This window comes from Leucopleurus acutus (assembly GCF_964270905.1).
Source record: "Leucopleurus acutus genome assembly, chromosome: 16".
In the NCBI taxonomy this organism is placed as follows: Eukaryota; Metazoa; Chordata; class Mammalia; order Artiodactyla; family Delphinidae; genus Leucopleurus; species Leucopleurus acutus.
The window spans coordinates 6,623,626-6,651,587 of record NC_139158.1 but is presented as its reverse complement, the minus strand read 5'-3'; the positions used below and the strand labels follow the sequence as shown (position 1 = coordinate 6,651,587).

The window sequence follows — 27,962 nt, the reverse complement described above, 5'->3', positions numbered from 1 at the left end:
TTTCAACTACACCTCTGCAGCTGAACATGCATGGAGAAAAAGTTCAACCACACTGAATGTTCTCACTTTAAAACCTCAAGGGGGCCTAATGCTGCACAATTATCATGGTGGTTCTCAAAATGTGATCCCCAGACCGGCAGCATCAGTATCACCTGGGAGCTTGTTAGACATACAACTTCTTAGGCCCCATCCCAGACCTACTGAATCAGAAATCCTGGGGAGGAGCTCAGTCTGTGTTTCAACAAGCTCTCCAGACGACTCATGCACACTGAAGTTTTAGAGCCACTGCACTCATCCCACCGTACTTCTCTCTCCTGAAACCTTCCTCATCTTCACACTCAGCTGATGACTTAACCTATTTTCTTGGGCAAAATGAAGCAAAAACTTTCCGTGCTCCCAAATACAATTGGTCTTTCCACTTCAGCTCTAAACCTCATTCCCTCTTGCCTATTCAAGAACATCACTCGAAAAAAAAAAGAAAAAAAAAAAAAAGAACATCACTCGACCAATTTTCCCCTCTCCCTCCTAAATCATCTTCCTTCTCAATAGCCTTATTTCCATCACATTCCCATTAGCATATAGACATGTTACTTTTTACTTTATTTTCACATGCTTAAGTATTTTCAAATGAATTACAGACATCATGATGTTCCACCCCCAAATATTTCAGTATAAACCTTTAAAAAAACCCAGAATATCTTTAAACATAACCAAAAGTAGATTCTTTGCATCTAATACCCAGTTCATAATCAAATTTGCTCAATTGTCCTTCAAGAGTTTATACAATTGTTTTTGCAAATCCACATCCATTCCAGGATCTGGTGTTCTGCCCCTTGATTTTTTTTGAAATACTGGCCAGTCCTTTCTTTTCTTGGCCCTGCTGTATGGAAAAGCCAGGGCCATTTCTCCTGTCAAATGTTCCACCTTTGGATATTTCTGATTGCTTCCTTATGGTGGCATTTAGTTTGTCCTCTATTTCTTGTAATTCCCATAAACTGGAATTGAGAGTTAAAGGCTTGATAGATTTAACTTAAGCATTTGCGTAAGTGATGTTAAATTCTGTTTGCAGCACATCGAGGATGCAAAGTATCTGATTGTTTACCATTAGTGATGATAAGAGTGACCCCTGGGTAAGAGGAAAAATGCCTGATCCCTCCACAGTACAGTTATATTTTCCTCTTGGGGCCAGAAAGGAACCTAGTATTATTTTGTCATTGGAAAAATTCCAGAAATCCTCATTCCCATTCTCCTAATTATTTTAACACAACTTACAATTATTGCATGTATATATATATATATATATATATACACATACATACATATATATGTATATATATTAATGAGTGCACATAATTTAAAATTTTATTATAAAATATATCAAAACATAGAGCAAATGCATAAAACAATTTAACAAATTGTTATAAAATTATCACCCATATAACGTCCACCCAAAATAAGAATGAGAACATGACCCTCAGTCCAGAAGCCCTCTGGTACCGTGTCTCTCCACAGTTATAACTCCCTCTCTCTCTCCCATTATTCTAGGTATACCCATGATTCTAACTTTTGTAATACTTATGCCCTCGTTTTTCTTTATCATTTTGCAAACTTATTAGGCATTCCTAGACAATCTATGTGAGTTCTGCCTGATTTTCAGCTTCATATAAATGAAAACATACTCTATGAATTCCACTGTGTCTGGCTTCTCTATTCAGTATTATATATTTAAGATTCATTCACATTCTCTCATGTAATGGTAGCTCATTCATTTCCACTGTCATATGGTCTTTCGATGTATGATTGTATCACACTATATTTTTACATTCTACTGTTAAGACTGCTATAAAAATTGCTACCATAGGGGGAATTCCCTGGCAGTCTAGAGGTTAGGACTCCGCTTCCACTGCAGCGGGCACGGGTTCCATCCCTGGTTGGAGAACTAAGATCCCATGAAGTACAGATGGTTTACAATGCTGTGTTAATTTCTGCTGTCCAGCAAAGTGACTCAGTTATACATATACATACATTCTTTTTCATATTCTTTTCCATTATGGTTTATCACAGGATACTGAATATAGTCCCCTGTGCTATATGGCAGGATCTTGTTGTTTATCCATCCTATGTATAACAGGTTTGCATGTAACTTTTGAGTCCATATGAGCATGTGTTTCTGTAGGGTGTCATCTGGCAGTGGTTTTGCTGATCAGAGAGTAGGTGTGTCTTTGACTTACTGGATTCTGCCGATTTTTAAAAAGTGGTTTTACTGTTTACTCTTTTACCAGCAGTTTCTTGTTGTTCCACATTCTTGCCAGCATTTGATATCATCATTTAAAAATATTTAGCAAAAATTATGGGTGTATAATAGTGGCTCATGCGGTTTTAATTTGAATTTCTCTGATTATTTACAAGAGAACAATAATATTTTAAGCCTTGGATATTTGGAACCTGATTGACCTGGCACTGCTGGCTGAGTTCATCCTTTTCCCATAGCTCTGCTGTGCATCTTTGTCATAAATCAGGTGTCCATATATCCATCTGCTTGGGGGCTCTCTATTCTGTTTAGTGAATTTGTCTCTACCAGCACCAATACCACCCAGTCTTCATTACTATCATTTTGTAATAATTCTGGATTTCTGGTGGACAAGACCTACATTTTTTAGGTCCTTGACCCATGTTCACTCCACTTTTCTTTAAAAGGGCTTTGGCAGTTTTTGATCTTTTGTGCTTCCATATGAATCTTTTAATCAGTCTGTGGAATTACAAAAAAAGAAATTCCTTTTGGGATTTTAATTGTGATTATATTGAATTTGTAGTTCATTTTGGTTTCAAAGTAGATACTATGAACATGATATACTGTTCCATTAATAATATTTTTGTTATTCATTTCTAATGTAATTGCCTTGTGACCAGAGAACACATTTCATATAATTTAAATCTTTTGAGATTTGATGAGACTCACTTTTTGGCCCAGTATACAATCAATTTTGTAAATGTTCCACATGTATATTCTGCAACTGATAGCTTTATTGTCTAAATAGGATGGTTTTTATTTTGGTTCCCGACCAGGGATCGAACCTACGCCCCCTGCAGTAGAAGCTCAGAGTCTTAACCACTGGACTGTCAGGAAAGTCCCATAAATAGGATGGTTTTTAAATCATGCTGTTCAAATCTCTTACATCATCACTTACTTACATATAACATAATCTTTTGTCTACTTATTTTACCAATTACTGAGAGACATGTATACAAATCTCCCAGAACAACTGTGAATTTATTTCTCTGAGTATGTGCATATTTTGAAGTTCACTTTATTTATTTAATGCCATATTGCTATTTAGAATTATATCAATATAATTCTAGCAATATACTAATTATAGCAATATAATAAATGACATATTCCTGGCAAACTGAACTTATTATCATTATGAAGAAAACTTTCTTATTTCTAGAAATGATATTTGCCTTAAGGTCTATACCAACTTTCTTTGTTACTGTTTGCATGGTTTATCTTTTTATACTAGGTTTGTTTGAATCAGGATTCAAATAAGATACACACAATTGCAATTGGTTGAGTTGTTTCCATTTCTTTAAATAATTATGGTGCTATTCAGATACCTATTGCATTTTAGGTGAGTTGTAATAGTTTGTGCTTTTTAATGAATTGGTTTATCCCATCTAAGATGTCAAATTAATGTGCATGGAGCTGTTTGTAGTATTTCCTTATTATACTTTTGATGCTTGCAGTCTGTAGTGATAGCCTCTATTTCCTTCCTGGCATTGGTAATTTTTGTCTTCTCTTAGTTTTTATTTGATTTTTCTATATTTTCAATCAACTGTGATTAGATATGGAATTTTCAAGAAATTCTTTGGCTTTGTTGGGATCTTTGAAACAATAGATAGATGCCCCTCATTAGGTCTTTAATTATTTCTGGGGAATTCTCAGCTACTATCTCTACAAATGTTTTTTTCTCACTATTTTCTCTAAGTTCAATCAGGTCCCATTTGTTTGTTTTTGCATTTATTTCATTTACTTTAGGAGATGGATTCAAAAAAACATTGCTGCGATTTATGTCAAAGAGTGTTTTGCCTATGTTTTCCTCTAGGAGTTTTATAAATGAAAAGACAACCCACTAAACGGGGGCAAATATTTGCAAATGAAATGATTAATATGGGATTAATATCCAACATATTAGCTCATAGAGCTCAACATAAAAAAACCTAAAAAACCCCAAACAACCTGATTAAAAAATGGGCAGAACTGAACAGACATTTTTCCAGAGAGGAAATGCAGATGGCCAACAGGCACATGAAAAAATGCTAAACATTACTAACCATCAGAGAAATGCAAATCAAAACCATAATGAGACACCAACACATACCTGTCAGAATGGCTATCATCAAAAGGAACACAAATAACAAATATTGGTGAGGATGTAGAGAAAAGGGAACCCTCATACACTGTTGGAACGTAAACTGGTGCAGCCACTGTGGAAAACAGTATGGAGGATTCTCAAAAAACAAACAAACAAACTAAAAATAGAACTACCCTATGACCCAACAATTCCAATCCTGCATATATGTCTGAAAAAAACTCAAAACACTAATTTAAAAAGATACATGCACCCCTGTGTTCATAGCAGCATTCTTTACAATTGCCAAGATATGGAAGCAGCGTAAGTGTCCATTGACAGATGAATGGATAAAGAAGATGTGGCACATATATACAATGGAATATTATTCAGCCATAAAAAAGAAATGAAATTGAGTTATTTGTAGTGAGGTGGATGGACCTAGAGTCTGTCATACAGAGTGAAGTAAGTCAGAAAGAGAAAAACAAATACCATATGCTAACACATATATATGGAATCTAAAAAAAAAAAGATCAGAAGAACCTAGGGGTGAGATGGGAATAAAGATGCAGACCTACTAGAGAATGGACTTGAGGATATGGGGAGGGGAAAGGGTAAGCTGAGACAAAGTGAGAGAGTGGTATGGACATATATACACTACCAAACATAAAATAGAGAGCATATGTTCTTGATTGCATTCCACTGTCTTTTAATTGGTGAGTTTAACTTGTTTACATTAATTGCAATGATAGTTTCTTGTTTCTTCCAACTTGTTTCAAGTTTCCCATTTATTGTACTTTCTTTTTTTCTCTTTCCCTACTTTCCAATAGGTGAATCAAATATTTTTCTGATTTAAACATTTTATATTTTATTTTTAGTCTTATATTGGTTACTTATGTTTATTTACCCCAGCTGATTTCTTGTCTTATCAATATCTCTCTATTTCTCCCTGAACAATTCAAGTACTTTAGCATATTCTCACATCCCTTAATCTTACCCAATGCACCACCTCTAGAATGTTGATATTGCCTAGAATTTAGTCATGAGTTACATGAATATACATATTTTTCTTTTCTAGTGTCCTTGTTTTTTCTCCTTTTTATTGTAGTATAATTCATGTGAAGTCAAACGCACATATCTTTTTTTTTTAATAGAACTTTATTGGAGTATAATTGCTTCACAATACCGTGTTAGTTTCTGTTGCACAACAAAGTGAATCAGCCATATGCATACACATGTCCCCATATCCCCTCCCTCTTGAGCCTCCCTCCCATCCTCCCTATCCCACCCCTCTAGGTCATTGCAAAGCACCAAGCCAATCTCCCTGTGCTATGCTGCTGCTTCCCACCAGCCAACTATTTTACATTTGGTAGTGTATATATGTTGATTTAGACAAATGTATATACCTATATAACCATCACCCAATTCAAGATAAAGGACTTTTCAGAACCCCGTAAGTTTCTCTCATGCCCCCTTCCAGTCAACCCCCTCCACCAGTGCCAACTGCTATTCTGATTTCTATCACCATAGATTGGTTTATCTCTTCTAGAATGTCTTATTAAAAGAATCATATCAAATTAATCTTTTGTGTTTTGCTTTTTTCACTCAACCTGATGTTTTTGCAATTCATTCATGTTGTTGGATTTATCAGTAGTTGTTTTCTTTTTATTGCTGAGTGGTATTCAATCGTACAAACATCCCAAACTTGCTTATCTATTCTTCCACTGGTGGATATTTCTTTTTTTTTCTTTAATTTGGGAATATTATGAATAAAGCTGCTGTGAACATTCTCATGTATGTTTTTGTAAACATGAATAGAATTGCTGGATCATAACTGCCCCAAGTGTGTGCTGGAACTTCTTCACTGAACACCCAAACTTCTACAAAAGCCCTCTCAGCCATAGGTGATGTCAGAGAATTGATGTTCTTTGATGGGGAAATGGGGAAACTCTCATTGCATTATGTTTATGACATCACTCCTTTTGATTTTACCCTTTTATCTACCTAGGGTCTTGGTCACATACCAGATGTCTAATAAACAACTCCAAGCTTCCACAGACCTATTCATCAGACAGTTCAAGTGGCAGAAGATTGTGGCTGTGGGATCAGTTACTGCAATTTGTGTAAGTACACTTCTTTCCACTTGTCCTATCCATCACAGAACTTGAAACAGTTATTTTCATCTAGATGGAGGAGGCTGAGGGAAGCTCTTCATTTTGTCATTCCATTTTCCTGTTTCTAATCCAGGTGGTACCATGGTGGGACAAGTTCTTAGAGAGAGAATGAGCACATTCTATCAGATAGGGGTAGCTTTAAACAAGTCCAAAACACTAGCCCAAAAGAGTTTGTTTGAGGGGAAGGCAGAAACCTAAGCTGTCCATGCTTTCTCTTTCCCTAAGTTGTTACATTTCTGCTCCAGCTTACCTGGCTCCTTTCCAGTTCTTAAAACTGAGAAGACCACTGTTACCTTCATACCTTGTCTCTAAGGACAACCTGCTCCCTCTCCCTACCTTGCTGCATATGTAAAATTTTCCTTTTCCCCTTGGTTCTGCTGAAAAAAACTTGAATTCTTGGGAATTCCCTGGCAGCCCAGTGGTTAGGACTCTTCACTTCCACTGCAGGGGACGTGGGTTTGATCCCTGGTCAGGGAAGTAAGATCCCACATGTGGTGTGGCCAAAAAAAAATTTTTTTTAAGTTGAATTCTCCAAAAAGAAGCTTTACCAGGAATAAATAGTGGGGAAAAAGTAAAAAAAAGAAAAAAAGAAAGAAAAAAAGCAAAGATATAAATCTATGTGTTTACAAAGGACAAATCACTTATGTTAAGCAGTTAACAATTGTCTTCAAACTGAGTTGCCTCTACAGCTCCTTTTTCTGAGCATTAGCTTAAGCTGTTCACCATTTAGCCTGGAATAAGTTTACGTTATTGCTGTGACTTGTTCTGGTAAAAATGAGAACTTTTCTTGAACATCCTTTGTTGTTTTCTAGTACAACTCAGATCTCTCTCAGAGAATAGGAGATAGGAATTCAGTAGAGAAGTGCTATCTCAGAATAGAGTGTACACCTAAGGGCCATGACCCTGGCAGAGGAAGAGATTATCCCAAGAGATGGCATTTTGTGATTGATTGTACAGCCATAAGCCCTCAGGCCACCCTGCCCTGAGCTTGTGTTCTCCTCCTGCAGCCCTCTGACCTCTGTAAATCCTGCTGTATCCCAGGACCTGTTCTCTGACCTGTTCACTTTCTCCCCATCAACCAGGTGGTTCCATACTGAGGTGAAATTCAGTTCCTTCACCTACTGTCCTATACCTATTGGAATCCAATATCTGCCTCTAACACACCTCCTCTCTCTTATCTCTCTCTCTCTCCCCCTCCCTCTCTCTCTCTCTTCAGTGAAATTGATGTCATCCTTACAGATGAGTTTACCTGAAATCCCTATTAATTACATATCACCTTGTATTATAAGCACCGATTTCCTGTCTGTTACCTTTGGCAGGGCCATTCATCTCTGTATGGCCAGTGCTTAGAACATAGTAGGGGCTCATTATATATCAGCTGTATCTAATTAAGGGGGAATGGGAATTCACATTTGTCAAGTATCTAGTGTGTCAAGTATCTAGTATCTAGTGTGTGCTAGGAGATTTAGATATGTGATTTCCTTCTCGCAAGCTTGAATACACTGGTGTGCCTACACTAGTTACTTACTTTTTTTTCTGAGACATCCCTTTAGGCTGCGTAGGATTTTAAAAGATATTTTCTGAATGGTTAACAGTAGGGAAATACTATCTAGATACATTCACAGTAACAGATCTACAGAATGAATAACAGAATCACTTTAAAAAGTACACCTTTGGGGCTTCCCTGGTGGCGCAGTGGTTGAGAGTCCGCCTGCCGATGCAGGGGACACGGGTTCGTGCCCCGGTCTGGGAAGATCCCACATGCTGCGGAGCGGCTGGGCCCGTGAGCCATGGCCGCTAAGCCTGCGTGTCCGGAGCCTGTGCTCCGCAACGGGTAAGGACACAACAGTGAGAGGCCCGCGTACCGCAAAAAAAAAAAAAAAAAAAAAGTACACCTTTCTTCCTTCCTGAATAATTCAGTCAAAAGGTTGTTCAGGCAAGACTGAGTAAGGAAAGTGGATAAGTGGTGTGGCAGCTTGAATAGAGGTTTCCAAACCCAATTTCCAATGTTGACAGGGGAGGGGGGGTTCCCCATACCTCCAACAAGGAATTCTCAGACCCCAGAAGGGTGTCTGAGAATTCAACTCAATTCTGATACTACCTACCCAGAGATAGATTCAGATTCCACAGGTGAAGGGCTCAGTCCCACAAGACCACCCTCCACTTCAGATATCAGTCGCAGGCTTCCAAGCTACCAATTACAAACTGGAGGTTCTGATGACCCCCTCCTCGGGTTCGATTAATTTGCTAGAATAGCTCACAGAACTCAGGAAAACCCATTTACTCACTAGATTACCTATTTATTATAAAAGGATATTGAAGGATAGGAATCAATAGCCAGACGAAGACATATACGGGGTGAGGCCCCAAACAAAGGAGCTTCGGTCCCATGGAGCTTGGGACCCCACATGGTGGCACATGGAAGCATTCTGATTCTCCAGAGTAGAAGCTCTCTGGAAAAGGACCAAAAAGCTGTCCTTTTGGTTTTTTACAGAGGCTTCATTACATAGTCATGATTGACTAAATCATTGGCCAATGGTGGCTGAGTCAAGCTCAAGTTCCTCTCCCTTGCCCAGAAATCAGGGTGGGATGGATCCCAACCCTCTAATCACGTGGTTGGTTCTCCTGGCAACCAGCCCCTATCCTTAGGTACTTCCAAAAGTCACCTCATTCACATAACAAAAAACACCTTTATTATTCTCAACAGTTAGGAAATTCCAAGGGTTTGGGGAGCTGTGAACTCCCAAATATATATATATATATATATATATATATATATATATATATATATATATATATATATATATATATATATATAAAATGTATGTATGTGTGTGTGTGTGTGTATATATATATTATATATATTTATAACTATCTAAATTTATATATGTCTTATAAATCACATCACACAGCTAATATAGTAGAGATTGGAGATTATGCAGGAAGGCAGTTAAGAAGGGTGGCAGCTGGGGAAGAACAGGAAAAGTTTGGGAAATTGGTTTAATTTCCAATTTCCAGGGAGATTAAGCAAGTAAGTAAATGCATTAAGAATAATGAGAAGCCAGTTTCTCATTGTTGAAGGAGTTACCAATATGGAAAGGAGAAGAGTAGAATAGACCCTGAGGTCTTGGGTCAGAATTAGAGAGATAAAGGGAGTTATTTCATAACATTAGAAGGATCAATTCAACAAGAGGACATAACAAACCTAAGTGTATATGCTCCTAATAACAGAATTTCAAAATGCATGAAGCAAGAACTTCTTGAACTTCAAAGAAAAATAGGCAAATTCACAAATTTAGTCAGAGGTTTCAGTACCCCTCTATCAATAATTGAAAGTACAACTTGACAGAAGATAAGTTAATGTACAGAAGACTTGAAAAATAGTATCAAACAACTTGACCTAATATACATTTATAGAACACTCCACAGAACAGCAGCAGAAAACACATTCTTTTCAAATACACATGGAACATTCAGCAAAACAGATTGTGTTCTGGATCATAAAACAAGCCTTAATAAATTTAAAATGTTTCAAATAACACAAGGTTATGTTCTTTGGCCACTATTGAAATACATTAGAAATCAATAACAGATAGATTTCTAAAAAATTCTCAAATATTTGGAAACAAAATAACACACTTCTTAATAACCCAGTGGGTCAAAGGAGAAATCTAAAAGGAAATTAGAAAGTATTTTGAATGGAAGGAAAATTAAACCAGACCTATTAAAATTGCAGGGGACACTCAGAGGGAAATGTAAAGTATTAAATGTCTTTATCAGAAAAGAAGTAAGATCTCAAATCAGTGAACTCAGTTTCTACTTCAAGAAACTAGAAAAAGGAGAGCAAATTAAACCTTATGTAAGTAGAAGGAAAAAAATCAGAGCAGAAATAAATAAAATATAAAACAGAAAAATATAGAAAATCAATTAATTGAAAGCTGGTTCTATGAGAAGATCAATACAATTGATTAGCCCCTAGACAAAATAATCAGGAAAAAAGACACAAATTATCAATATCAGGAATGCAAGAGGTATCATTAATACATATTGTACAGATATTAAAATAATAATGAGATAAATTTAAGCCAATAAATTCTATAACTTTGATGTAATTGACAAATTTCTTGAAAGACAAAAACAATAAAAAATAACTCAAAAAGAAATATCAACATGAATAGCCCTATATCTATTGTGGAAATTGAATCTGCAGTTAAAAAATCTTCCTGGGAGAATACATCATTACCAAGTGGGGTTACACTACGTGTATAAGGCTGATACAACATTCAAACATCAATAAGTATAATTCGCCATATTAAAAGCCTAAGAAAGAAAAAATAGATGATCATCTCAATAGATGCAGATAAGGCATTGGATGAAGCTCAACATCTATTCATGATTAAAAGTCTTAGCAAACTACAGATAGAAGGGAACTTACTTAAGCTGATATAGCGAGTCTACTTAATCATTCTTTTTTTCTTTATTGGGATATAGTTGTTTTACAAGGTTGTGTTAGTTTCTACTGTCCAGCAAAGCGAATCAGCCATATGTATACATATATCCCCTCTTTTTTGGATTTCCTTCCCATTTAGGTCACCACAGAGCACTAATTAGAGTTCCCTGTGCTATACAGCAGGTTCTCATTAGTTATCTATTTTGTACATATTAGTGTATATACACAATGGAATATTGCTCAGTCATAAAAAGGAACGAAACTGGGTCAGGTGTAGAGACGTGGATGGATCTGGAGACTGTCATACACAGTGAAGTAAGTCAGAAAGAAAAAAACAAATATCGTATATTAACGCATATATGTGGAAGCTAGAAAAATGGTACAGATGAACCTGCTTACTTAATCATTCTTAATGGTGAAAGACTGAAATCTTTCCCCAAAGATCAGGAACACAGCAAGGATATCTGCTCTCAGCACTCCTCCTCAACATTGTACTGTAAGTCTTTGCCAGTGAAATGAGGAAAGGGGAAAAAAAGTGTACCGTTTGGAAAGGAAGTAATAAAACTTTCATGAAGACATTATTTTCTACATAGAAACACCCAAGAAACCTACAAAAAATCTCCTAGAATTAATAAATATGTTTAGCCCTTGATGCCCTACTCTTGGAGATCTTGTTATGTGAGAAAAATAAGGGCATAATTCTTAAACCACTTGGTATTGGGTTTTCTGTAATTTGCAGCCAAACTATTCCTAGATCATATAACTACCACAGTTGAGCCTTTTATTAAAAATAAGTTTATTTATTTATTTATTTATGGCTGCGTTGGGTCTTCGTTGCTGCGTGTGGGCTTTCTTTTAATTGCGGCGAGCGGGGGCTACTCTTCGTTGCAGTGGGCAGGCTTCTCATTGCGGTTCCTTCTCTTGTGGAGCATGGGCTCTAGGCATGTGGGCTTCAGTAGCTGTGGCACACAGGCTCAATAGTTGTGGCACACGGGCTTAGCTGCTCCGCGGCATGGGGGTCTTCCTGGACCAGGGCTTGAACCCGTGACCCCTGCATTGGCAGGCAGATTATTAACTACTGCGCCACCAGGGAAGTCCCAAGCCTTTTTTTCTGATGTTTATTTTCTTTTTATAGTTCCCTTTCTGTAAATTGGCCTGTTCATACACTGTGCCTATCTTTCTGCTGGACTATGTGTCTTTTTCATGTTGACTTGTGGCCATGCCTCCTATTTTCTGAATATTAATCCTTTGTTTATGAAATATGTTGCAAATACCATATTCTGTTAATTCTAGGATATGCATCTTTTCACATTTGAAAATCTCTGAAATTGAGATGTGTCTTATAAATTATGGTACCTCACACTGCAGTCATCTGGGGGCAGAGTGGGCATTGCTGTGGTTACCACCTGCAGTATATTTGTTAAGAGGCCAGTGAGGCTTACAGTTCAGAGTCCTTCCCTTGCAAAGATCCCTTTCAAGGCCCTAGGAGGAGCATTAGTAATGTCATGTGCTTTTGTAAAAGTTACCACAGTAAAATATTTCAACCTCAATTTGTTAAGGTCATGTATCTATTACAAGTTCCTCCATGTCAGATGATGTTGGAGTAGTCACAGGAATTTTTTTTAGAGCCTGATAAGGGGAATTTGAGTTGAGGAACATTTAGTTTTGATTTAATGTGGTTTTCAGTCATTCCTGTGTATAGTTCAGTTACAGCTAAATGTCTCAGTATAGAAACAGCTTCCAGGAATACTCCTACCCCACACTGTGCCAACTCAGCATCATGGAATGAAGAGACAGCCAGAGGTCCTATCACAATATGAATGTTTCTTATGACACCCAGCACCAGAAGTATGTGGGCGGTGGAGGAGAAACAAGATTTGAAATGGCCTTTCCCTTCTTATCTCGAGAAGGTTGATGCATTGCCACACACTGAATCCACATCCCAGGTGGAAATAAAATAGGGGCAGCAACCAGCTTCATTGGTCCTTTTTATTAGGTGAGTGAAAGCTGACTCTGGTATTTCTCATCAGACCCCTCCTTATATCTTATTGGAACTCAGAAACTCCCAAGAAGACTGGGAAAGTGTGGTATGTGACTGTCATGACTGGCTGAGACCAATCATAATATATTGCATGACAATAATGTATCACCTTTGGCTACATTCTGCTCCAAACGAAAATGGGATCTTGGATAGGCAACCAACAGTGTCTGTCACAAACACCCTCCCCAAGTCTAGACCTCGGGAAACCCACCTGCAGGAAAGTCTGGATCTGCACGAGAGACACACTTATACAGAATCACTGCCTCCTGTACACCAGCCCTGAGAATTCAGAGATGGAGGAAGAGAGAGAAGGACAAGAACCGAGTTCCAGAGTCAACAGGATTCCAAAATTATCACTGCACCAGACTCACACTCCCTAAAGTTAGAAAATGATAGCAAATTCCCACCCCTTCGAGCAGTTAGCCCAGAAAACAATGTTCCCAGAGCCCAGTACTGAATACAATCCAGTCTCTGGTTTTGCCGAAGACTGGAGTTGAACTTCAGAGGTGGCTAAAGCCAGGTGAAGAGGGAAAGAAGAGAAAAGCTTCTCAGGTTCAGCCTTACCCGATCACCAGCTGGTCTGCACTGGTTGTCCAACGCCTACAACCTATGAACCTAAATTTCACTGGGAAATTTCTCCCACTGAGGGTGATTTCTCCCATTGAGAGTGATTGTGTCCTGTGCGTACAATCATAGGGTAAATCCACCTCTGCGTGCTGCCTCCTTTTCCAGAGGATGAGGTGTGGGACATTCCCTTCTTTTTGAAAAATGTGGAAATGTACAATAACAAAACCCTGGTCATCAGATCTTACTTGAGGGGCCCATCTTCCCCATGTCATGTCTGTCTAAAACATCTTAATTTTCTGTTCCCCAAGTTCCATGGTCCAGACATCCAATTGCTGCATAAGGTGTGGGTTCTGCAAATGGCATAACAGAGAGGAATACATCACCATGTCTTGTGTGTAGCAGGCACCTTCTGTGCTCTGTTCAAAGGCTGCGGCCACTGCTTCTTGTAGAGAATTGCTTTGTTCCATGAAACATGCCTCCTGGGGGTAGTTTCTCTCTCAGCCCCATTAATTTCACCTTCAGCAGATCCCTGAACTACATCTTGTAGCTCCAAGGCTTTTGCCTCATTTTAGAAATATGCTCCCATTCTTCCCTACTAACTCCTAACTCAAACCTGGGTAATGTTTCCATCAGGGAAAAGGGGGAAGACGCTATGTCCAGACTCCATCACAGGCAAGAGGGGTCAAGGATTTACAAACAAAAGTTGTTGGGTGGGATTTTGAAAGCTATTTTGGTGCTCTGCCTTTCCTTTTCCTGCTGCTCCAAAAGTGAATATGATGGCTGGAGCTCCAGCAGCCTTCTTGGGACCATGAGAGAAGTGCCAAGAGAATCAGAGAGATGTTGCCCTGACATCCTTAAGACACTGAACCAGACACTCATTGTGAGAAAAATAAACCTTTCTTTGCTCAGGCCACTAAAGTTAGTACCTGTTAATACCAGCCAAAAGCAATTCCTAACTAACACAGTTAGTCTTCTGCTTTTCAATTTTCCATTATTTGAGTAATGTGTGTTATTTCTCTGTGTCACATCTTTCTTTGTAGAAGAGGGTTGATCTCTGGCGTTATATTCCTCTCCATTGTTCCCTAATCATTTCAAAAGGCTTCAAATAAGCTTCTAGGGCTTCCCTGGTGGCGCAGTGGTTGAGAGTCCGCCTGCCGATGCAGGGGACACGCGTTCGTGCCCCGGTCCGGGAGGATCCCACATGCCGCGGAGCGGCTGGGCCCATGAGTCATGGCCACGGAGCCTGTGCTCCGCAACGGGAAAGACCACAACAGTGAGAGGCCCGCGTACCGCAAAAAAAAAAAAAAAAACATAAGCTTCTAATATTTTAATGTGGTTTTAAGATTCGTCCATTTTCCTCTTCTTCATTATGGCCTTTATGTGCCATCTTTTTCTTTGCATTCCTAATCTCTCCCTAGACAGGTGAACCCCCTCAGGCTGACTTGGGTGAAAGAGGTATACTCTGAAATAAAAACAAACAAAACCATATACCCTCTTGTCTTGGTACTCTAACCCCAGTTTTAGGAGCATATTCTTAGATCAAAGTCAAAGCAGGTGCCCAGTTTTTGGCTTGCTGAAGCCCATGCAATTAAAATCCATCTGCAAGGCTGAAGCCATCAATTACTAGGCCCATGTTAATGAAAGCACTTACAACCAACTTAGGGAGGACGCTGCTGAAGTATAAACTTAAAACAATTTTAATTCTTCCACTTGTTGCTATGAACCATATCTGCTGGATGCTGTCCTTTCCCTGGCTTCCTTAATCACATCTGAGCCTATTTCCATAAATTTCAAGTCAATTTCAGTTATGAAAGCAGTTGATTTTGTTTCTCTAAAACCCAGTTCTATTTATTTTACACTTCAACTTCATACCCAATTCAAAGCTCTCCTCCTCTACCCCTTCCCTTCTCCTTCTGTCCCTCTTGCCACGTTCAGCCAAGGCCCCAGCTGACTGGAGTTGGGAGTGAGGCGTGCTCTGCTCGCACATACCTCCCTCATCCTCTTCCCTCTATTTCCCCTTCAATGTTGGGAAGGGAAACTAAGAGAAGGAAAAGTAGGCAGCCTCGTCCCCGTCACTGACCTGAGCGAGATGGCATTCCTTCCTGGTGACCGATCACAGCCACCGACTATTGGCTTGATGAAGGGGTGGTGGTTCCAACAGGGCCTGCGCATGAAAGGCTCAATCCCAAGCCACTCCCAGAGCCATCGGTGGTCTCTGTGGGACTCCCCCACATCATGTCTCATTCCTCAATTGCACAAGCCTCTTGGCCCCGTGGCACACAGGTGCCATGAAAAGACTGTAGCCTCCCCAGTTCTCAGTCACAAACTACAACTCAAAGAAGTGACTTAGATACGTTCAAATTCCAGGGGCTTAATTTTCTCCGGGACAAGTCTCAATGATCTGCATGAAAGAAATATCGCCACCTGCCCCTCCCCCTCTGGACCAGTTCTCCCTTCCTGATGTACCTTCTGAATCTTTCTTCCTGCTTATGTTGATTTTATCCAGGAAATATGTAAGGAGAGGCATCTGGGCATCCCCTGTGCCCTGGCGAGACCCAGGAGGGTCAAATGGCCAGGAGTATGTATACAACACCTACTCTCTGTGCTATCAGGAAAGGTTGAGCAAGGGGGTCAAGTTCCTTGACACTAAGATGTAGTCAGAGAACAAACTAGGTGCAGGGTAGGTAAATGCTAGAGACCATCAGATGCTGGTGGGCCATCAGACTGGATTAACTTCCTGCCCTGGGAGGAATTGCTGAGCATTTGTGCTGTGCTTTTGAACCATACGTTTGTTTCCCATGAGGCAAGGCCCACTTAGGCTTGTGCTTACCTGAGACCTGGCTTTTTGTTGGGGGCCTAGAGAGACCTGGAGCGACGGCCCACACCTCCCCAAAACCCCCTTCATCTGTTTGTCTCTCTCCTTTTGCCTCTTGTGCAGGGAAACCCCAGGGCCCCAAGTGTCTAATTCCATCGATTCCAGCTTCTGCTTCTGTGTGTAAAAGAAATCCTCCTTCCAAATCCAGGATGGAGATGGTAGAGGTCATTTGTAGAAAGAGGAAACAGGAAGGGAAAGGTGGATTCAGTCTGGGTTTTGGAGTCCAGAGAGAGAAGAAGGACTTGTAAAGTGTGGGGAGAGCTAAAGACTGGGGGGTGGGTCCAAGCCTGGACCCCCTTCCTCTGGTGGCAGCAAGAGTGTGTGCATCCAGGGTGAGCAGAAGGTGGGGCAGGAGCTAGCAGGGACCAGGAGCCAGAAATACTATTTATTGTCCGTGGGAATTTAGCAAAACTCACAAACACAGGATTTTAAACACAGGATGGTAAGTGGGAGAAGGGGCAAGATAGGAGTAGGGGATTAAGAGTTACAACTACTATGTATAAAATAAATAAGCTACATGGATGTATTGTACAGCACAGGAAATATAGCCAGTGTTTTATAATAACTTTAAATGGAGTATAATCTATAAAAATATCAAATCACCATGTTGTATACCTGAAACTAATGTAATATTGTAAATCAACTGTACTTCAATAAATATTATAAAAAAATACAAAATAAACACGAGATGGCGTCTGCAGATGTGTGTGATGGTAGCTCGGACACCAGCTTCGGGGTGGCAGCAGCATGATGCAAGGCAGGTGGGATTTCTGCCTGAGACCCACCAGACACTAAGTTTGGTGAACTGAGAACTTCTTCCCAGAAGAAGAGACACAAACACTGATGGGTTCTTCTGGCTCTGCCCACAGATCTTCTACATCAGGCTGTCCTGGCCTGACGGCGCCGTCCCTCCGCCCCCAGGGCCCCACCACGTCCACAGATCTTCAGGCTCTCTCCCCCAGAAGTTCTCAGACCTGACCCATCTTCTGCACTGGCCTCTGACCCCAGGAGATGGGGGCAACCTTTTGGCCTCCACTAGCCCCCAGACTTCCACCTACCACCTGAGGAATCCTGCCCAGACCAGCTACACCCTGGGAGGCTACCTGGAGGCCGTCCTCATCACCAGAGACCACCAGGGCGGGCAGGCCCAAGACCCACGGTGGGGATCTGTTTCGGGCACAGCTGCTGGCGCCTGCCCTGAAGGCAGGCGGCCTCGGAGATGTCAAGGATCTGGAGAATGGGACATACCTGTTGACCTTCCCCCTGCTCTGGGCTGGGCAGGCCCAGGTGCAAGTGCAGCTGATCCACTCCAGCGAGGCAGTGTGGGTTCTGCAGGGGTTGGGAGAGACCAGTGGGCCACAGTTGATTTCATGGGCTATTTCCAGGGACCCACAGGATATGAAGAAACTGTGACTTGCAATGTTAACCCCCTGTTAATTGGGGAGGAAGAGTCCACCTGTCACTACAGGGATGACGATTCGGGTGAGCTCTGGTTCTGTGCTCGACTCCCCACGCTGTCCTGCGACCCACTGGTGAGACATTCAAGCGGACGTTACTGGAACGTGACCACACCATGCAAGGAAGCCCTGCTGGCACAGTAAGGGACCCAGAACCCCTGAATCCAGGTCCCTGGGATTATTCTGCCTGAGCCCCTACTCTTATCATTCATCTATTCACTTCTATTAAACATGTCTCCTGAGCACCTAATATACACCAGGTCTCACGCTCAGTGCTGACAACTTTCACGTAATAGTTGGCATTCCTGCCCTGTACAAGTTTTCAGTGAGGGGACATGGGACCTTTTAAAACAAGCACCGTAGTGAGTGCTTAACTGTAGCACACACCGAGTGGTTTGAGGACACGGAGAAAGGGCACCCCACCTGGCATATGGTGATCAGGGCAGGTGACAACTGAGCTGAAGCCTGAAGGAGAGCCACAGACCTCTGGCCAAAGAGAAGTGTCCTGGTCCCTCTGCTGTGCTGACGGCCCCTGCAAGGAGAGATGTCAAATTAGAAATCACCAGGATGTGTGGCTGGGGAGTAAGGAGGATGGATGTAACCCCACTGAGTGAGAAGGGAGCAGAGATCGCAGCCTAGAAGCCGAGCAAAACCAAAGGTGAGAATTGTCCTGGGTCCCAGGGAAGCAAGAATGGGAGGGATGGGGAGGAGGCAGTGAAACCAGGCTGGCTGGCAGTGAGCCCTACTTCCTGCCCCTGGGATCTGAGGCAGGATGAGGGCTAGAGAGACCCCAGGGAGGAAAGATAGGTGCATCTGGTCTCCAGCAGAGACAGTAGTGGAAGGAGGCAAAAACCGGGTCCCAGGGATGGCCGGGTAGGGGCAGGGCAGAGGTGGAGGGACACCCCCTCTGCGGGTAAAGGGGGAGAAGGGGCTGCGGGGAGAGGCAGAGGTGGTCAGGTGGGCGGGATGCTGCTCTGTGGCCCGAGAGAGCATGGAAGTTATCACTGGCTGCTGCTGGGAGGACCGGAGGTGCTGGCTGGCTCGAAGCACTGAGGCAGCTGAGCTGGAGATCCCCGAGGTGCCAGCTCCACCAGACACCCCTCTCCAGAGGCTCTCATCATCAATTGGTGAATTTCCACAACATTTACTTCCAACATGAGGATTCAGCACCAGGAAACCTGGTTCTTTCCAGACCAATTTTTATGCTCCCTTTGGTCAGGAAAAAAGAACCACACATCCTTTTGGCATTGGTCAACTGGAAATGGATCTAAGATTCAGTACAGGAGCCATCTCAGGACGTTGCTCTGAGGTAAAGCCCAGCCATCTCTGGAGCGAGACTGCCTGGGTTCAAATCCCTGCTCCACCTGTTACTATGTTCCAGCTTCTATTCGTGGGATCTGTGGCAAGTTACATAACCTCTCTGCACCTCCGGTCTCTCATTTGTAGACAGGAATAACTTTAGGACCTCCCCTGTCGAGTTGTAGTGAGGAACAAATAAGTTAACGTATGCTACTTGCTTAGATCAGGGACAGCACAGCAGACTCTGTCGGCTCTTATAATCTGATCTCAGGCCTTTGCTGCCGTTGAGCCCCTCCGCCAACCCCCTCTCTGTGCCAGACACTGTCCAAAGCCCTGGAGGTCCTGGGGACAGGAGAGCAGGGCAGCATGGCCCCATCTCTCAGGAGCTGATAGCATGCCGATTGAAGACAGGCATTAAACAGAGAAGCACACATGTGCAAGGGTGTAGTGGATGTGGATTTGCAATCCCAAGGTCAGGTGTTTTCTTTACATCAACTTTAATCCCATTCTGAGGACCTCTGCAGTGGGCTGGTGGGAAGGGTTCCCTTGCCTAGGGTCCTGCAAAGGAACTGACACCCTGACCATCAGGGATCTTTCCTTAGTCTTCTGTCATGCTTGTCACCCCAAAGTGCCCACTGTCCAAGCCTGTGTGGTCTTGGGCTCCAGGATCATCCTTCACCTGCCCCTGAAGCTCTGTCACCTCTATGGGGCACCAGAGCCCCAACAGTCCTAGGGTGGGCCACACTCAGCATCTTTCCAGAGTACAGGAATATTCCCTCCCTTTCCCCCCAAAAGCAAATTCCCCTCTCCTCCTAGGACTCAACCTCTTCAATCAGTCTGTCCCTTCATTCAGTAAATGCACATGAGCACCTATTACATGCATGGTCCTGCTGCAGACATTGGGGATGTGGCAGTGAACAGACAGACAAGGACCTTGCCTTCATAAAGCTTACATATGATTGGAGGAAGGGATGATAAACAGTAAACATAACAATAAGTAAATTACATAGGATGTTAGAAGGAGATATGTACTATGGAAATTCTTAAATATAGAGGAGGTGAGGATTACGACTGTGTGGGGACAGGATGCAGTGTTAAGCAGGGGGTCAGGGTAGAACTCATTAAGGTGACATTTGAGCAAAGACTGTAAGGGGATGAGAGAGTTGGCCAAGGATGTCACTGGGAGAAGCAGAGAGACTGAAACACAGGAGGCCTTGGCCTTGGGCTGGAGTAGCAGAGGTGTCTAAAGTGATGCATTTCTGGATATATTCTGAAGGCAGTGCCCACAGGATGTCCTGAGAGACAGAATGGTCCAAAGAGAGAGAACTGGTGGATGACTGCAGGGTTTGAGGCCCGCTCGCCTGAAGGACAGAGTTACCATCTGCTAAAGGGGAAAAAGTACAGGTGAGGCAGGGGTGGAGACGGGGAGTTTGGTCCTGTGTGTCAGACATCAAGCAGAGATGCTGACACATACACAAATCTGGAATTTGGCAGCGAAGTCAGGGCTGGAGATCTAACTGGGGAGGTTAATGTCCGGAGGCGGAGCGAGAAGACCACCAAGGGAGGGAGTGTGACTGGAAAAGAGGAGCGAAGGCTGAGCCCGGACCCTCCAGTATCAAGAGGCTGGGGAGAAGGGGGCTCGTAAAAGGGGCTACCAGGAGAGTGAGGCACCCTGGCCACCAGGCAAAGAGCGAGTCTCAGGGAGGAGGGAGTGGCCACTGGGCTGATGCAGGGATGACAAAGGCTGAGAAGTGACACTGGATGTTGCCATTTCTGGTGGGAGTGAAGGTCCAACTGCAGTGGGCTTGGTGAGACCAACAGTAGAGCTAAAACTTCTCCAAGCACCTTCTTGTATTAATTGTGTTTTTCATTTTCTATATTTGGTGATGCTTTGACATCTTGGGCTAGCTGATTCCCAGAGGGAGCAGACAACTTGCCTTGAGCACAGCTCTGATATGCAACCCACCCCATCCTGAGGCCACCTGGCCACCCTGCCTCCTTTTACCAGGCTCTTGAAGCTGCCCCGACATGCCAGAGTGAGGAACTAGGTAACTGAAGAGCACCTCTATGGCCCAGTGCCCACTGAAATTATTCAAACTATCCCAACCTAAGCTTGTGTAGCTGCTTACCCTTCCTTGCCCATCGCTTCCTGTGAAAACCACAATAAAGGCTTTCACCCACGTTCTCCGCCGGCTCCTTGTGCCTCCTGACCAGCCCTGGTGCTTCCCCACGTGGCCCTGCATGGTGTGCCATGCCCCCCACCCTCCACCATTTAGGAACTGTGAGTAACACACAATCTCTTCAATGGCAACTGTCTCCTGATCTGTTGGCCTCACCAGACCTGAATTAAACCAAAGTCCTGGATATATTTTAAAACAATTCTGCTTTCTGCACTGAAGAAATCCCTGAGGCCATGAAATTCAAAGAATCAGGATCGGGCTTCCTGGCGCAGTGGTTGAGAGTCTGCCTGCCAATGGCGCAGTGGTTGAGAGTGGCGCAGTGGCGCAGTGGTTGAGAGTCTGCCTGCCAATGCAGGGGACACGGGTTCGTGCCCCGGTCCGGGAAGATCCCACATGCCGCGGAGCGGCTGGGCCCGTGAGCCATGGCCGCTGAGCCTGTGTGCCCGGAGCCTGTGCTCTGCAACGGGAAAGGCCACAACAGTGAGAGGCCCACGTACCGCAAAAAAAAAAAGAATCAGGATCCCTGAACTCCAGCTTCCAATCCCTCCCTAGGCCCCCTATATTGCTCTCTCCCAGGACCCCTGACACAGGACAGATGCCCCTGACATTGAGAACCTCCTTTCCTCCAAGAACCCATCTTTCACCTCAGTCCAGGATTCCTTCTCATCACATATTCCTCTCTTGCCCACTGGTTTCTCTTCAGGAATGTGACAGACAAGGCCCTCCCTCTGGGCATTTCTCCAATCTGGGTGGTGAAGGAGAACAACAGGAGTCTGGGTGAGTGGCACCAGGGTTGGCAGGAAAGGCAGTCCTGACTCCAGGCCGTAGCGTTAGCCTCTTGTGTACTCACTGACTGTTTTGCTCACAAACAATTGCTTACAGTTCTGTCACCTCAACAGCCATGACACCTCCCAGGCCTGAAGCCGTCCGGATTCTACCACCAAAACATGTGGCACTTGCTGTCCTGCTCCGGCCGCTCTTTCTCCGCTGCTGACAGCATCCTGGGCTGCCTGGCTGGCCACATCGTCCACATGATAGGGGACTCCACGCTCCGGCAGTGGTGGCAGTATCTGCGGGACACCGTGTCCTGTGAGCAGCCGTGAGGGGAGAGGGCAGGACCGATTTGCTCTCCCTAATCTAGAACATTGCCAGTGACCTCCTAGTTACCAAGTCGGAAGACCTATTCCTAGTTCTCAGTCTCCCCGGCCCCCTGTAGCATTTTGTCTCATTGATTTCCCTTTGGGAACCCTCTCCTTTCTTAGCCGTGTATTGTCACTCTCTGAAGCCTCCTTTCTGACTGAGCTCTCCAACTTGGATTCATCTACTGGTGCCCTTCAGCCGCCCCTGGATGAAGACTTGCCCCAGGCTAGAGATTCTGGGTTGCCCAGTTTACGTCCTCGCCCAATGGTGACCAGCCTCACGCCAGAGGGTCCTGAAACCCAGTAAGTTCACTCAGCTGTGTGCCCTGACACAGAGCTAGAAACAACTGAGCAAAGACCGACCAGAAAGGGAGAAAGAAACAGAATGATGTAGTGTTACAGAAGGCAAGAAAGGAAGGTTTCGGAAGAGGCCAACCAGCTTATGGAAATCAAACGCCAGAGAATTAAAAGCAAACTGAATAGGTGTTTGGACGGATAATAGGGAGATCCTTGGCAACCTTGAAAACTTGAGTGGAGGCAGCCCTAAGGTTTAGGGAGAAGGTTTACGTCCTGGGAAATGAGGACTATAATTTGTATTTCATTCAAGAGGATGGTGCACGGTCCGATATTAATCCCTAAACCTCCTCTCTCGTCCTCCGCACAGCCCTGAAGCCGGTGGATCTACACACCACGTATCAGACGGGTCCCCTGATGGCCGTGCACACCGCCTGGGGCATATAGTGCGGCACTGACCCGCGCACAGCTGGCCCCTGCGCTCCCTCCGCACATCTGTGGCCGCCCTGCACTCTGTGGTCCGGGAACTGGGGGGCCTGGCTGGGGGCCCCCACACCGTGGTGGTGCTGAGCCTGGGCGGCCACTTCACCGTCTTCCCTCCGTCCATCTTTGTGCAATGACTGGCAGGGATCTGGGCCACCTTGGCTGTGCTGCTGGCCCGGGAGCCCCGCACTCTGGTGGTCATCAAACTGGCCAACACCGGCTACAAGTCAGTGTACGGCAGCGACTGGTTCTCCCTCCAGGTGAACCGGCTCCTCCTAGCTGCCTTTGCCAACCTCCGTGTGGCCTTTGTGGACGCCTGGGAAATGACCTCCAGCCTGGCCCTGCCTGACAGCATCCACCCGGGGAAGTGCATCGTCCGAAATGAGGTGGACTTCTTGCTCTCCCACGTCTGCCCCACCTGAGCGCTCCTGCCGGTCCTGGGGCTGTGGATGGAGAAGCTGGTGTGAGACCAAGCCTGGAAGCCCCTCCCCCTCATCTGTCTGTATGTCTTCTCTTACCGCCCTCTGATGCAGGTCATAATATCCACCAGCAAGAACTGGGATGTGGGTGGTGGCAGAGGAGGGAAGCCTGACAGTCGTCCAATGTATCTTAAAAGCTTTCTCCCCACGTGGAAAAGCCACACTGAGGGGATGAGAGTTGGGGACAGAGCCAGCAACGCCTATTCCATTGGTACATATGAGCATATATGTTGGGCTCTATGTTGAGAGTGTCAAGGAGCCTTGCAAAAATATAAGGGATGGATTCCACTTCAGATATCAGAGCCACCCAAGCGGAAAGCCTGACTCTCTATATAAAGACTTTTATGGATTGATTTGTAAGATAAAATGTCTCCTAATTGTAAAAAGTAATACATGCTCTTTGTAGAAAGCTTGAAAAAGTACCAAAAAATGAACAAAGAAATCTTTGATTCTCATCCAGAGAGTGAACTGATATGCTTAAGGGGGGTGAATGAGTAGCCAGAACACAGCCTTGCTTTTTTGTTACTGCTAATAAGAGATTAACACTGTTTTCCTTATAGGGAATCCACAGATAATGTTTTGATAACTCTTGTCTCACCAGTGAAACATATAGCCGCTATTTTCTAATAGATTTGGTTGAAATGTTGGAGAATCACGTACACAAGAATCCCTATGGTGTGCTGGCTGCTGTTCCTTGCCTAAGCATTAAAGTCTAGGTGTTTTATAATATTGGAGAAAGAAACAGAGGAATGCAATGGATCCTACATTTTTACGTTCACTAAAATTTCTGCTGTGGAACCACTGCGTCCTTATTTCCCCCATGTGAGTCCGATTAAGGATGATCAAAGCTTCCTGTGATGAATCCAGGCATTGCCAGTCAACCAGTGAATCCTGGGCAAAGCAAATGAAACCGACTGCAGAAACATTTATAGAAAATCTCTGTGTGCACAGGGTAGCTAGGAACTTTTCTGCTTGTTACACAAATGGTACAGAATTATAGCAGAAAATTAAGGAACAGTTCATGAATCATAAACATAAATTAATTATATTAGGGAAAATTACATTTCCAAAATTAAGTATTGTTATGGTTGTTTCTTTTGGGACTTGTTTATTTCTGTTCCAGTTATTATGTTCTTCTTTCAGATCAATTTTTAAATACATATATTTTTATTTTCTATAAGATGAACTTAGTGTGTTATGGAGGTTAGATACTAAATAGAGTTTGCTTGTAGATTTTTTGATGATGGCCATTCTGACTGGTGTGAGATGATATCTCATTGCAGTTTTGATTTGCATTTCTCTAATGATTAATGATGTTCAGCATTCTTTCATGTGTTTGTTGGTAGTCTGTATATCTTCTTTGGAGAAATGTCTATTGAGGTCTTCTGCCCATTTTTGGATTGGGTTGTTTGTTTTTTTGATATTGAGCTGCATGAGCTGCTTGTAAATTTTGGAAATTAATCCTTTGTCAGTTGCTTCATTTGCAAATATTTTCTCCCATTCTGAGGGTTGTCTTTTTGTCTTGTTTATGGTTTCCTTTGCTGTGCAAAAGCATTTAAGTTTCATTAGGTCCCATTTGTTTATTTTTGTTTTTATTTCCATTTCTCTAGGAGGTGGGTCAAAAAGGATCTTGCTGTGTTTATGTCATAGAGTGTTCTGCCTATGTTTACTCTAAGAGTTTTATAGTGTCTGGCCTTACACTTAGGTCTTTAATCCATTTTGAGTTTATTTTTGTGTCTGGTGTTAGGGAGTGTTCTACTTTCATTCTTTTACATGTAGCTGCCCAGTTCTCCCAGCACCACTTATTGAAGAGGCTGTCTTTTCTCCATTGTATATTCTTGCCTCCTTTATCAAAAATAAGGTGACCATTTGTGCGTGGGTTTATCTCTGGGGTTTCTATCCTGTTCCATTGATCTATATTTCTGTTTTTGTGCCAGTACCATACTGCCTTGATTACTGTAGTATAGTCTGAAGTCAGGGAGCCTGATTCCTCCAGCTCCGTTTTTCTTTCTCAAGATTACTTTGGATATTCGATCTACAAACAATAAATGCTGGAGAGGGTGTGGAGAAAAGGGAACCCTCTTGCACTGTTGGCAGGAATGTAAATTGATACAGCCACTATGGAGAACAGTATGGAGGTTCCTTAAAAAACTAAAAATAGAACTACCATATGACCCAGCAATCCCACTACTGGGCATATACCCTGAGAAAACCATAATTCAAAAAGAGTCATGTACCACAATGTTCATTGCAGCACTGTTTACAATAGCCAGGTCACAGAAGCAACCTAACTGTCCATCGACAGATGAATGCTTAAAGAAGGTGTGGCACATATATACAATGGAATATTACTCAGCCATAAAAAGAAACAAAATTGAGTTATTTGTAGTGAGGTGGATGGACCTAGAGTCTGTCATACAGAGTGAAGTAAGTCAGAAAGAGAAAAACAAATACCATATGCTAACACATATATATGGAATCTAAAAAAAAAAAAAAAGGGTCATGAAGAACCTAGGGGCAGGACAGGAATAAAAATGCAGACCTACTAGAGAATGGACTTGAGGATACGGGGAGAGGGAAGGGTAACCTGGGACAAAGTGAGAGAGTGGCATGGACATATATACACTACCAAATATAAAACCGATAGCTAGTGGGAAGCAGCCGCATAGCACAGGGAGATCAGCTCAGTGCTTTGTGACCACCTAGAGGGGTGGGATAGGGAGGGTGGGAGGGAGGGAGATGCAAGAGGGAAGAGATATGGGGATATATGTATACGTAGAGCTGATTCACTTTGTTATAAAGCAGAAACTAACACACCATTGTAAAGCAATTATACTCCAATAAAGATGTTAAAAACATAAATAAATAAAATAAATAGAGTTTGCATGTGAACCGCCCCCACCAAAAGTGGCTGGTGAAAAAGCCACATTTCCCAGACTTTCTTGCAACTAGGGATTGCCATGTGACATACTTCAAGCCAATGACATTTCTGAGTTGGGCTTCAGGAAAGTTCTTTAACGGGCAGAGAGACTTGGCTGGTGAATGTCTTTTGCCCTTTTCTCTTTCTTTTCCTGACCTCCTAAGATGCAGCTCTGGTGCTGGGAGGGAGCAGACATCTTGTGACCATAGGAAACAAGCAAATGCTAAGTTTGGTTGAAAGGAAAGTTACAGGGAGCCAGGGTTCCTACTGGGATCACAGGTCTGCTGTGCCCCCGCACCCAGGCTGCCTTCTTCCAGACTTCTCCTTATGTGAAACACACAATTTTTCTCTAATTTGTTTAAGCTCCTGGGTTTTGTTTATTTGTTTCTGTACTTCAGAGCTGAATCCATGCCATATTTCACACAATTGTGGATTTTTCAGCTTATTTTTTTTTCTTTCACATGATTGCAATCTGTATTATTACATGCATACCAAAAAAAAACTGACACAAAAGAGCCAACATCAGGGCATCACTTGTAAAATCACTGACATTTAAAAATAAAGAAAGAATCCTTTGGGCATTTAAGCAAAATAGGTTTAAGTCACCTATAAGAGAAAATTTAAGATTGACTTACATTAATAAACAACAACATTGAACACTAGAAGACAGTGGAACAATGCTTGCAAAGACCACAAACTATAAGAAAACAAAACAAAAACACCCAAGAATTTTATGCTCACATCTTCAAGGAATTCATGGAAAAGACTCTGACAAGTACAGGTTTCTGGTAACTGACTATACTGCTGAACTGAATGAATAAGCATTTTCAGAACCCTAATGGAAAACTGATGAACTCATAAAAGTGCTAACAAAAGATCAAGATGAAAAAAAATTAATTACACGGGACTGAGTGAACTGATGAGGATGATTATAAGTTTTGTGACTTTCTGTTTGAATTTAAAAAAAAATCCCACAAGGACTCAGAGGCAAAAAATGTACAAATCAATTTTCACTGCAAAGTAAAGGAGCTGTTACAGTGGAGGATTCCTGGACTGAATGTCAATATTACGACATAGTGTGAGTGTGTTTCGTGTTTGGTAACTGCAGTCATTGTTGCTTTTGTTGTGGTCATCAATTTACAATGCTCGGTGTCAGTCTATTTATCTCTTGTAAAAATAAAATACAGTGTGTGTGTATGAAAAAAAAAATTGTTGAATTCCACCCATGAACTACGTTGAACATTTCCCTGGACTC

At 42.8% G+C, this 27,962-nt stretch overlaps 1 pseudogene across 1 annotated transcript; it reads left to right on the top strand.

Annotated features, from left to right (window-relative positions):
* Positions 1-1,467: 1,467 nt before the first annotated feature.
* Positions 1,468-23,730, top strand: LOC309972937 (NXPE family member 3-like; annotated as a pseudogene). Its single transcript has 6 exons — positions 1,468-1,493; positions 6,358-6,472; positions 17,326-18,053; positions 22,096-22,169; positions 22,275-22,481; positions 23,196-23,730. The product of its transcript is annotated as an NXPE family member 3-like (transcript).
* Positions 23,731-27,962: the final 4,232 nt, after the last annotated feature.